Source organism: Macrotis lagotis, chromosome X (genome assembly GCF_037893015.1).
Source record: "Macrotis lagotis isolate mMagLag1 chromosome X, bilby.v1.9.chrom.fasta, whole genome shotgun sequence".
Lineage (NCBI taxonomy): Eukaryota > Metazoa > Chordata > Mammalia > Peramelemorphia > Peramelidae > Macrotis > Macrotis lagotis.
Window position 1 is genome coordinate 493,420,227 of NC_133666.1, and position 13,485 is coordinate 493,433,711.

At 36.9% G+C, this 13,485-nt stretch overlaps 1 non-coding gene across 1 annotated transcript; it reads left to right on the forward strand.

Moving 5' to 3' along the window:
- Window positions 1-7,724: 7,724 nt before the first annotated feature.
- Window positions 7,725-7,831, forward strand: LOC141503659 (U6 spliceosomal RNA). The gene has a single exon (XR_012473000.1). It is a non-coding gene; the product is annotated as a U6 spliceosomal RNA (small nuclear RNA).
- Window positions 7,832-13,485: the final 5,654 nt, after the last annotated feature.

The window sequence follows — 13,485 nt, forward strand, 5'->3', positions numbered from 1 at the left end:
ACCCCTTCTTAGAATGTTTTTAAATGCGCAAAGAATGACAAAGGAAACCAATTATTAAAATAGTTATCAAAACTATTTTAAAACTATTTTAAAATTATTTCATCAAAACTTTTTAAAAAAAAGTTCAGGCCCTCAGGTTAAGAACCTCTGGTTCACAATCTGTCTCATACATTAAGGCTGTATTTGATTTCATAAGATAATAGAGACAGAGAGAACCTAAGAGATAATCTAATCCTGCCTGAACCCTAGCCATGGAAGTTCTTACCCTTCTTCGTAGAATCCTTCTGAAGCTCATTGTGGGATATGCCTATGATTATGGAGGCAGGTCATTTCACTGCTTACCTGAGTCAGCTCTCATAGGGAACACCATCTTCACTGACTGGGGAGCTCACCATTAGGGGCAGTTAGATGGTACAGTGGATAGAGCACTGGTCTTGAAGTCAGGAGGATGGGAGTTCAAATCCATCCTCAGATACTTGATACTTATTAGTTGTGTGACCTTGGGCAAGTCACTTAACTTACCACTATTATTTATTACATTTTACTTACTAGTGATGTGGGGCAAGTACTTAACTTACTACTTCTACTTACTAGTGACAAGAGGGATGCCTTGCATCCAGGGCCATCTCTAGTCATCCTGATTCATATTTGGCCACAGGACTCCCCCCCCCAATCCAATTCACTTGCTTGTCATGGCATCACTTCCCTGATATCATGGTTTTCCTCAAGAACAAAAGACAAACCTCATCATCACACCCTCTGTTGCATTCTTTGCTCACTGGGGGTACCTGTGATAGAATCTGTTAATCTGCCATACTCATACGACACATCTTATATGTGTCTACCTGTGGAATATTTGTTTGCCAGATATGAATAAAGAATAAACACAAAGAGAGGAGGTTCACAGCCAAAGAACAGGTGAGAGACATGACTGATGTCCTTCACTGACCTGACTTTAAAAACTAGCTCAAAATAGTGCTGTCTCCTCCATCTGGAGGAGGGAGACCTTTATTTTGTTCTCTTCCATGAGTGACACTGAGCTACTTATTGTTCCTCGTAATGACACTGTCACCAAGCCCCCTATGGTAGGAATGAACTCCCTCTTCACATTCAACTCCTCATTTCCCTGACTTTCTTCAAGAGCCAACTCAAATTCCATTTTTTTACAGGAGACTTTTCCAATTCTATTCTCCACAATTTCCTTGCCTTTCCTCTGAGATTACCATCCATTTCCATTATAAACATACAAAACTGTTTATATGTCACTTCTTCAACTGTAATATCAGTTCTTTGAGGGATGAAGGGTATTTTTACCTTTCTTTGTATTCTCAGAACTTAGTACGGTGATGATACATGTAATAAATGTCTGTTGATGACTGCCAATAAACTTTCTGCTATACCATACCAGCTCTCGTCATGATCTCTTAAAAAAAAAATTTCATGGTTCAGATCTGCTTTTCCAGTCTGATTTCAAACTACTCCTCTTTACTTACTTCAGGAAAAATGGTTTCTTCACCATCCCTAGATGCATCCTCTCTTTTGTGGGGTCTTCTCTGATTCTTTTGATAGAAGGAAATATCTTCTTGTGACTTCTGGTGGTGCTTTGTGCCTCTCCTATGCACATTTTTAAAAAAATTTTTTATGAAAGTCTTTTGCTGTAAATGACCTGGAGAAGGAAATAGCAATCTACTCTTTTCCAAGAAAACACCAAAATGGGGTCACAAAGAGTCAGAGATGACTGAAAAAAATTAAATAACAATTTTAAAGAGAAAAAAGAAAAGAAAGAGGAGGGAAAAAATCAGAATAATTCAACAATATATAGAAATTTCTGAAATTATGTGCAATATATAACATTTGTGGACCTCCCACCTTTGCAAAAGGGTGAAGTGGAGGTATCTTCCATATTTCTTTTTTCCCCTAGGTTTTTGCAAGGCAAATGTGGTTTAGTGACTTGCCCAAGGCCACACAGCTAGGTAACTATTAAGTGTCTGAGGTCGGATTTGAACTCAGGTACTCCTGACTCCAGGGCTGGTGCTGTATTCACTGTGCCACTTAGCTGCCCCCATATTTATTTTTTCAAGACATACTTGTTATTTTATTTGTACAATATAGCTGTTCTTTCTGTTAACTTTGTAGTCATGTATAATTTTTCTTGGCTTTGTTTACTTATCTCTGCATCAGTACACATAGATCTTTCCATTGTTCCTTGTATTCATTGTATTTGTCATTTATTATAGCACAAAAATATTCCATTACATTCACGTCTCCTAATTTTTTAAGCCATTCCTCAATCAATGGACACCTACTTTGTTTCCAATTCCTTGCTACCACAAAAGTTGCTGTTACAAATATTTTGGTATATTAGAATACTTTTTTTCTTAACAATGTCTTTTTTGGGCATACATGCCTAGTAATGAAATCTCTGGTTTAAAGGATATGGACAGTTTAGTCACATTATTTACATAAATTCAAATTTCTTCCCAAAATGTATCTACTGATTAAGATCCTGAAAGTTTACCAGTTCTAATTTTTCCAGGAATTTGTTCAATTCCACATTTTCTCTTTTATTTATCTTTCTGTTAAATTTATCCAAAGCTAAGAGGAACATTGAAATCTCTTGTCACTATTGTATTACCATCTATATCTTCTTATGGTTCAGCTAATTTTTTATTTATGAATTCGGATGCTAAAAGAATTTGAAGTGTTAAGTTTATTGTTGTCATTGGTTTATTGTCTTTAGTCCATGCCAGCATAATGTTTGTTGTTTTGTTTTGTTTCTTGCTAATTATTTCCTGCTGTAAAGGTCATAAATTCTGTTTCTGAAATTCTTATTTCTCTTTTAAAACATTCAGGAATTTCTGCTCTCTTAGGAATCCACAAGTCCCTCTGCCTCATCAGATGCTCATTCATTTCCCTTGGTCTTGCAATATTTATTCATAGATCACTGGACTTTTTTAATGGACCTGGAGGACACATTCTTCTCTTATTTAATATCTTCCCTATTGGTTTACCTGCTTATGCTTCAAGGTCTTTGAGTTTACTTCCTCTTGAGATCTTTGATAACTTCAATCTTTCCCCCCTCCATTATATTCCTCTAATTTTCTAAATATCTTTGAATATGATTTCTCTTGGGGTTAACTATCAAAGTCATCTCAACCTTCCCATGCTGGGTAAGTCAAATTTCTTCAGTCTCACTCTCTACTCCAAATGAACTGACTCCAGTTGCATGCTGTGTTCTTTCCTTCAGGCTTAGTAGAATATCACCCAGTCACACAATACTTCCTATTTTTCAATTCTCTGACTAAGCTCTGTTGCATCATAAGAGTTCTGTCACACTGATGATACAAACAGGACAAGCTCGTGTGTGTGTGTGTGTGTGTGTGTGGTGGAGGGGGTGGGGGAGTGGAGGTTGGGGGATGAGTGTAAGGGTATATGGGGGTGAGGTGAAGAGGATAGAAAGTTAAATCCTATTAAATACCCAAGAGTTAACTTACATGCCCTGCTGCCAGGGTGTAGTGGGGGAGGGGGGTACATGACGGGGTACTGATTAAATGAGTATGGGAAATTAGCCTTTTCTGCTGTTAATATATCTCTGTGGTACTTGGTGTCCTAGACCATGAAGGGAGCTAAACTTGTTTATCTCTTTTTCAAAATTCCTAATTTGGAGAAGACTGAGAGATTGTGAATATCTGAGGAAATATCTAATACTCTATATTGTTAGTCACATGATCTAAAGGTTCTCTCTATTTACTGTGTGATAACTTCATTATTTTGGTCAGGTTGCAATCTTCCTGAGACCCTCCAGAGATCAGTAGACCTTGCACATGAAAGACATTCTTTGTTTGTAAATTGGATTGATTTGAATAATGTTAATGATTTCTCCCCACTACCAATTCATCATACACCTGCAATATTTTCACTCTATTTTTGCCCCTTGTTTTCTTATTTTAAATAGACTACTTGTAGACTGGCCAAAACCTATGCTTGTCAGGGGTCCAAGCTGAGATTAACTCAGCCCTAAATTCTATGGGAACTCATACATGTTGCCCATTCTCATCAAAAAGAAGAAAAAGGGACAGGAGGGAAAGCTTACCCAGAATGCAGGGGAACCATGGTCAGTACTCTTTCTCTGCTGTTTCCCAGGGTAGAGAACTCATTCTTATTTTGTTTGGCTCAGGGTAGACTAGCCTTTTTCATAAATATATCACCCCTTTGAGCTCTCTGTGGTGACAACTTTTTTGACATCTGGAAATCAAATATCTCTGTATCTCATACCTAATCATATATCAAGTATACCTTAGCTCATCTGAAAAAGAGAAAAAGAAGAGTAGACAGACTGCCAGACTTGGGGTCTAGAAGATACAGGTTCAAATTTTGTCTCAGATACTTCCTAGTTGGTGACCCTGAGAAAATCATTCAACTTATTTCAGCTCCCCTTTTCTCCATTTGTAAAATAGATATTATTATAGCAACTACCTCATCATAATATTGTTGTGAGGATCAAATGAAATAATATATTAAATTGGTTTGTAAATATTAAAGGACTATATAAATGCTAACTATTATTATTATTATTATGGGCAATTAGGGCTCCTTCAAGACTGCTTAGTCCAATCAAGTCTGAATACTGTTCATTCTGATGCCTTTTCCCTCTAAAAATTACCTAGCTCAGTGTTTGAGAGGATCCTAAAGAAAGTGTGAGAGAGAGAAGAAGTTTTGGATCAACTACAAAACTGAAGGTAGAGTCATTGTGTTCACCTCATTGCTATATGACTGTGAAACCTGGACAGTCTACCAGCACCATATCAGGAAACTGAATCACTTCTATTTAAATTGTCTTAGGAAGATTCTGAAGATCACCTGGCAGGAGAAGATTCCAGACACTGAGGTCCTTTCTTGAGCTAAATACCTAGCATTTTAACAATTCAACAGAGAGAGCCACTTCAATGAGCTGTACACATTATTTAGAATGCCAGATGTACGCCTGCCAAAAAAAAAAAACCCCAACTATTTTAGGGAGAACTCACACAGGGCAAAGTGCTTACAAGGGTGTCAGAAGAAGTGATCCCAAGACACCCTAAAGGTCTCTCTTAAGAATTTTAGAATTGATTGTATAACATAGGAGACACTGGCACAAGATCATCCAGCATGGAGTGCCCTCTTCAGTGGGTGCTGCGCTTTATGAACAAGACAGAATTGATATGTAAGTTTAAAGTACTCATCCCAGGTGTTCACATGGACTATTTGTGCCCAACCTGTGGTAGAGAGCATTCTGAGCTCATATTGGTCTGATCAGCCACAATCAGACATGCTGTACTTTTTCTCAATCATAGTGATGTCATTTTGGTCTTCTTCGATAATGAAGGACAAGATCCAATGCTCCATATTCAATCTGTTGCTTGGCCTTTCTCTATTACCTTTGCAGCATCTCTTGAATATGCCCCCTCCTCTCCTCCAACAATGCCATGTCTCATGTTTGGATTATTACAATAGCCTGCTTGTGGGTCTGTATACCTCAAGCCCATCCTCTATTCAGTCAATAGAAAAATTTTCCTTAAGCAAGTGTTACCACCACCATCACCCTCAATAAATTCCATTGGCTTCCTAGTGCCTCCAGGAACAAAATTCTCTTTGACTTTCAAAATTCTTTATAACCTAGCACCTCCTACTATCTAAGTTTTCTTATACCTTACTCCTGAACTGGTTCTCTTTGTCCAGTGATACTGGCCTCCTGGCTGTATCTTTTACTGACTCTCCCTCTTTCTTGTAATCTCTCCTTCCTCAGTTCTGCCTATTGACTTCCCTGGCTTTCTTTACATTTCAACTAAAATTTCAGTCTTTCACAAGAAACTTTTCTCAATTTTATGCACCCTTCCTCTCCTCCTAATCCTCTCCTAATCCTTCTCCTATAAATTGCCTCCCCATCACTCCACAATCTCTTATCTTCAATATCCTTTTTACTAGATAAGCTGGCAGGTAGAGCACTGACCTTGGAGTCAAGAGGACAGGAATTCAAATCTGCCACTTTCTAGCTTGCATCTAGGACCATCTCCAGTTGTCCTGATTCCTATCTGCCCACTGGGCCTAGGTCGTTCTGGAGGAGAAAGTGATGCTGGTGACCTAGTGCAGCATTCGTTAACTCAAATCCAAATCATGTGCTTGTCATGGCATCCCCTCCCTGATCTTGTAGTCTTCTTCAAGAATGAAGGAAAAAAATTATAAATCTAATGTCTTCCATCTGTTGTTATTTCCTGTTTATCAGGTATATAGCTTGATTCCATATATTTGTTTGAATGTTATCCCCCATTAGAATGTGGACTCCTTGAGGGCAGGGACTATCTTTTACCTCTTTTCTGTTCCCAACACACAGTAGGTGCTTAATAAATGTTCATTGTGATTAATTGTTGCTATTTAGTCATGTTCCTGAATCCATATGGGGTTTTCTTGGCAAAGATATTAGGGTAGTTTACCATTTCCTTCTTCAACTTATTTTACATGTGAGAAAACTGAGGCAAACAAGGGTTAAGTGACTTACCCTGGATCACACAGTTAGTGACTGTGGTCACATTTGAACTCAAGTCTTCTCTGATTTCAGGCCCATCACTCTATCCACTGTGCCACCTAGCTACCCCATTAATTGAAATATAAAATTAAAGTGATTTCATCTCCTAAAGTCCCAATTAATGACCTGAAGTCAATATAAATTAGGTCTACCTGAACAAAGTTCCAGGACACCACTTAGATCATAGATATAATAAAATATATTTTAAAGGTAATTCCACCAGTTAAAAAGATCTTAAGTCAAGATGAACAACTAACGACTTATAATGATGCCAACAAATTGACATTTATATTGTCAGCTCAGATTTCCTACCAGATATGTAATCATATGTGAGATATAATTTTTGCAAGATTTTAACTTGATGATACAGTCAGTAGTTCTCTTAAATGGAATTGTACCTCAAAATTTTGCACTCAGACAAGGGATACCAAGTGTACCCTCAATTTAACAAAGAGAAGGGGAAGGAGACCCCAGACCCTTACCTCTGTTTCCTATCTTTCCTAACTTCCCTCACAACTCAGCCCAAATCTGATCTTCTGCAAGAGCACTTTCTGCTCCCCCCCCCCCGCTAGTACCTCCCTTCTACAATTATCTCATATTTACACTATGTATATCTTGAATATATAGTTGTTTGTCTGTTGTTTCATCCATTAAAATATGAATTCCTTTAGGACAGGGATTTGTCTTTATGTAGAGAGATGGGTAAGATGACATCCCAAGTTTTTAATTGCTTAAAAACTCACCCAGTAGTATTACATGGAAAATCTGCAATGATTAATTCATGATGTGATTGAAATCTATTAAAGTAAGTTATGGTGGTTATATAAATTATTCTGGTATTATATGATTCTTTTTAGGGGGGGGGCTGTTAAGGAGAGAGAGATGGGATTCATGTGTGGAAGACCTTAACTCATATTCCAAGGAAGCCATGAGACTGTGCTAGTTATACTTAGCAATTTCTGAGACTACATTTGACCCCAGTCCCCTGCTCCAGTTCCCCTTCATCCTATCCCAAGAAGCTTATTTCACCCTGCTTACTGGAACGTAGTAGGCTCTTCATAAATGCTTGTTGAATTACTCATTGAAGCTTCTGCTGAAGAAGCAGAAGGGGATCAAACAGCTGGGTTGGAACTCATGGGAAGTAGGGTTACCATCACATTATGTGCTTACTTCAGTAGCACATATACTAAAATTGGAACAATACAGAAAAGATTAACATGGCCCCTGCACAAGAATGACACACAAATTCATGAAGCATACTTAAAAGGAATAATCCCTCATTTCTGTCCCTCAGAACAATATTAAAAACAGTTAAACAAAACTTTTCAATACCACATGACTGAGACTAAGCAGATATATTATCTTGCCACCTCTACTATGAGGAAGGAAATGTGTTTCAGTATCAGTTATTTGGAAGCAATCTTGATGTGATTTCTGTTGTCTTTCAATAATCTCTTCTTTTCAATTTCCCTAAAACTAAGCATATTGTTCTTCTTGTACTGCTTTCTTAGCTCTTTATCAGTTCACACATCTTTTCATATTTTCTTAAATTCTTCATATTCATCATTCCTTATGGCACAGTTATGTTCCATTTCATTAATGAACCCAATTTGTTTGGTCATTTCACAATTCAATAACACCAACTTTGTTTCCAATTCTTTAAAAAGCGTGGCCAAACATAGCAGTAATTTTAGATGGTCAGAAGTTTAAAATGATCAGGAGTTCATAGAGAGGTCATATGCTTTTCATTCTGAAAATATTTCCATGAAATTAAATGTTTGCCCTTTTTATATCAGCAAGACACCATATTAAGTAATGGGACAAGAATACACATGACAATGGTTGGTGACAGTCCCACCTATGAAAACACAAGAATTCCATTTATCCCAAAATAACCAGACCAGCAAAGCAGGGATTATAGTACTTTGCAACGTGATGGAAACCATAGTAAATATATATGAGTCTGTGGAGAGGAGAGAAAAGAAAGCATTTATAGTCATATTTCTTCTTAACCAGATTTACCACATTTCATTACCTCGCTGCCTACTTGCTCTGTGGTCTCTAAGGAAATAACTGTTTGCAACTGAGAACAAAAATAATATAAAATAGGAAATTCAATCCCAGGTTGCATATCCCCAGTCAGGTCATACAGAGACTAAATTTGGTTCCACTTAACCTGATTTCAAGTACATTTAGATCCCTTGGCAATGAGAAATGGAGAGCTTGCTATATATGATCAGTAAATAAATGTATTAGAACCTATCTATTACCTATTCCTGGTATGTGGAAGCATCCACCTGCCAGAAGCAGAGCCTGTTTCCAGAGTTCCTCGTTATCACAAGCGTATTGGGAAATAAATTTGATAAGCAAAGGATTTAATTCACTAAAGGTTAACATTAACTAACTTCTCCCCCAATCCCTACTTCCCCTAGGCCTATTAAAGATGATGCCCACCACTGAGCATGCTTTTCAGGTGATAGGGACTTAACTTGGAGTAAGCTCAGCTGATACATTTTAAATACACAGCTTAAGGCTGACTCCAGGCACAGGTTTCATCATCACCTCCTCCCCCAAATCTGGTATCTATTGTATGAGGGTTCTAAAGTGATATGAGCTACAAATCAACATCAACAGAGATGCAGGGTAAGGAGACAGTGAGACTTTGCCTAATTAGAATATGATGCAAAATCTAGGGGTTTGGGGTACTTGTAGATTTATAGAGGAAGATGGATAGATCAGGAAGATATGGGACAATGACCTTGTCCTTTTCACTTAACTTTTGTTCTTGGTCAACTTCATTTATAGTCAATTAAGGAAGATCCTGGGAGCAAAGTGGACTTTATACCATGTCACAAGGGGAGGTACTGGGGGGGGAGGGTTAATTATTTTATAAACACAAAGGACATAATAAAAATATTTTTAAAAAGACAAAACACAAGTATTCTTATCTAGATGAGGCTTTCTGACTTGTACACCTCAGTATTAGGAGCAAAGAGCCAAAAATTGACCCTGAAGAACTGAAGTCCAGGAAATGGTACCAGAGAATAGTAATTACACAGTCCAAAAGAGACACAATATTCAGGAAAGCAGAGAGAATAGCAGAGAATAGTGGGATGACATCACCAGGAGACAACAGGGAGAAATCAGAGCAAGATGGATACTAAGGTTAAGGTTGAGAAGAGAAGTAGCTTTGGAGGCTCACAATTCTGGCTTCACAATAAGCTTTTAGGGTATGATCCAATCAGAATGAACTGTTCTTTGCTTATCCAAAGGTAAGGTAGATCAAACCAATATATCTTGGAGAGAGAGGCTCCACCAGCAATCTATTATAGTCATATTCAGTCCAAACTTTAAATTATATAGTTACCAACATCAATTTCTCTGACCTTTTTATTCTGTGAAGGGAAGATTCATCCATGCTTCCTACTGTAGTCATCCATCATTCCAGGCATTTATTTCAACCACTCCTATCCACAGTTGCATTACTTACAGACTCCAGCCATCTTTCCTTCTTTCCAGTTCAAAATGATCATCTCCACCCTCAACCAAAACTCTAAAGGGGAACTGGCAATAAATAAAATGTATCTCCCATCATTTCAAAACTTCCCAACATTAGCTAGAAAATAATAGTATGTGTGTATTTAAAAAGACCTACTACCCTTTTATTATTGTAATTAAAACCTATTCAGGTTTCCTAGCCATGAAAAATCTATGACAAGATAAGAAATAGGACCCTTTAAAATTTTTCTAATGAAACTGATTGACTTTCTTCTATTTTGTGAAAAATATAGGAATGGTATTATTTGAATCTTGAATTCATATTTAATTGTCTTTGGTTTCTTTTTCTGTGGTATAACTTGTTGAGCTTTGGTTTGTTTGCCTCAGACATGTTGCCAGATTATTTCTCATGATTTTTTCAGGTTACCAGTAAATCACCTATTTGCATTTGACCACTAAAGGCTTAAAATTGTAAAAGTAGAACTGGAATTCAGCCCAAACCTTTCAAAGCAGTAAAGATGACTGAATCAATAGGCTCATGAAATCTGGAAAGAGAATGCCAGCCTTTCCCTTAGAGTCACAGAAAGTTCTAGCTGGAAGAGATCATTTCATACATTTTGAACAATAAAGACAGATGAATTTTTTTCAGTAATGAATTTTTTAACTTTTAGTAATGGCTATTTAAATGATGACTTTATAAGAAGCTCTGGCTTCATAGAATCTGAGCTTCAAAGCCAAAAAAGCTCAGATGCCAAGTCCAACTTGAACTTGAAAAGGGATCTACATCATACGTCAAAAGGGGCTCATCACACTTTACTAAAGAACCTCAATTGAGGAGATCCTCTATGCTACAACTGCACTAGCTTCCAAGGCAGACTATTCTACTTTAGATAGTTTCATTTCCCATCTGGCACTATTCACCCCTCCTTAGGTAGCCTATTGGCCCTCACTCTCAGTAGATTGTCATATTAGAATTGGATTTAGTATGTATATTTATATATACATATGTATATGTATACACACATAAAATACATATTTATAGATATATATTATACTTGAATAATATATTAAACACTTGTACATATACACCTATACATAAACATACAGACACACAGATAAACACATTTATATATATACATATATATATATATATATATACACACACATACATATTTTACATATTAGACTTTTTACATATTGGACTTTAGCTCTATTATAGCTCCCAATTCATGGGTTGGACCAATCTGAGCTTCCCTGGTAGGAATAACAGGGGTGTGCCATGAAGTCCATCCTTCTTTCTTCTTTGGAAATGAGAGACATAGCAACTGGTTCTCTAGCTTGAAAAGAAAAAAAAAAACAAAATTCACAAATCCTTCCTTCAATTTAGTTGCTGTAGATTACAATCCAGAAGAAGAGGTAATGTAGTAAATCAGTCTGAAAAAGTTTATTCAAATTGTCAATTATATGCACATGATGTGAAAGGTAGTTCAGGTAAACGTGAAAATATTCTTAGTTTAGTTTTTTTCTAAATAATTTATATGCAATTTGCGGCTTCCCATCACCTCTGGATTCTTAGGGATCAAGTAGTGGGAACATTGAGTTGTAATGAACATATTTTGGCTCACTTGTCCCCACCTAATTCAAAAATTGGAAACTTCTAAAGTTAGTTGCGGTCTTGTTATTCAGTTGCACCCCATCCTAAGAAATGTAGTCAAGGTATATTTTAAAATATAAGACAGAAATGGATAATAAATCAAAGAAAAATAATGTCAATCATATTCCTGCAATTGTTCTTCCACATGGCATCCTTAGAGCAGCCTGAGAATTGAACTCCTCTGAGATTCATGTCTCCACTAAAGTCAGATGTAGACAAAATCCCTCTGTATCTGTAGTGAAGGGTGAAGATGTCAGTGTAGATAGATTTGGTATAGTTGCTTGAACACTGGTATTTTTTTTATCCACTCCTTGTGGTCTGTTAACTTGTTCCAGGCTCCAGTGTAGTTTCTGTCTTGGTTTAAGCCAGGCAAGAATTGCTACTCCCAATCACAGTTTTCTCCATGCTGCCTAAACAGTTCATTTTCTCTCTTTGTAGTCAGGAAACCTTGTAGAGACTCATTTCTTCTCCAAATTCTTGAGCAGACTTTCTCCTCCATATTGAGGAGAAAAAAAAATGCAGTCTTCTTCCTTGACCTTTTCACTATAAGAGGGCTAGAGCAAATCTCCTCAGCCATTAATAAGGGAAAAAAAATCCTTTGTCACCCACTCTACTCTCCATCCCCCAACATGCACATGTAGTGATCCTTTCTTCTTTTTTGGCTAAGGAGAACAAAGGAATTGTACATAGCCTGGATCTGGGGAGTCTTAGAACTACATAGGTGATTTATTGATCCTTAGTTCCTAGACCAATTACAAACATTTAAAAGAGAAAGTGTCTGCTTATTCTCTCATGCCTTTACAATGTAAGAATCAGCTCAATAAATATTTCAATACCCACTCAAGTCATTCTTTCACACCCAGATTTTGTAACACATTTATAAGAAAAAGAATCTTTTTTATACTAAAAAAAAAATCTTGCTGACTTAATAACAAAGAATTCCTTTCCAGTCTATCATATCATTCTTTATAACTACTTTGTGAAGTGATCTAGACCAGTAGATCAAACTCAAGTGTAACTGGAGTCAGGGGTGGCTAGGTGGCACAGTGGATAGAACACCGGCCCTGGAGTCAGGAGTACCTGAGTTGAAATCCGACCTCAGACACTTAATAATTACCTAGCTGTATGGCCTTGGGCAAGCCACTTAACCCCATTGCCTTGCAAAAACCTTAAAAAAAAAAAAGAAAGAAAAAGAAAAAAGTTTAACTGGAGTCCACTAAACTACATATAAGGATCTCACCCCTACACATTGACTTAGAAAACCACATATTAACATTATGTATGTTCCATTGTATTTTTATTTATTTTGTTAAATACTTCCTAATTACATTTTAATCTGATTTTTCCCAAGTTGAGGGTACTACAGGTTAGGTGTTTGAGACTTCTGAGCTAAAAACCTGAGATCATAGCAGTGTGACAATTTCCTGAAAATAGGAAAATAAGATTCATGTCATAAAAAAAACATTAGCAATTTATAAAGGGCTGTAGAGCCCACCAATGGCAGGACTCGGAATGAAACTCAGGTCTTTGGACTTTTAGTTCAATTTTCCCTCATTATTCAATTTAATTTAACAATTTATTAAGCACCTATAGAATGAGGGCTGGACTGGAGTACAATTCATAAAACAAACTCTGAGTTGCCTAGGCTACTTTTGGCTGACCGCATTTAAACATGGGTGCTTTGAGATGCATTCTCATTATTGGCTCCTTGGTCCTGAGATACTAGCAAAGGAAGGATCCATTTAGCAGATTGGTCACTAACCCAAGAAAA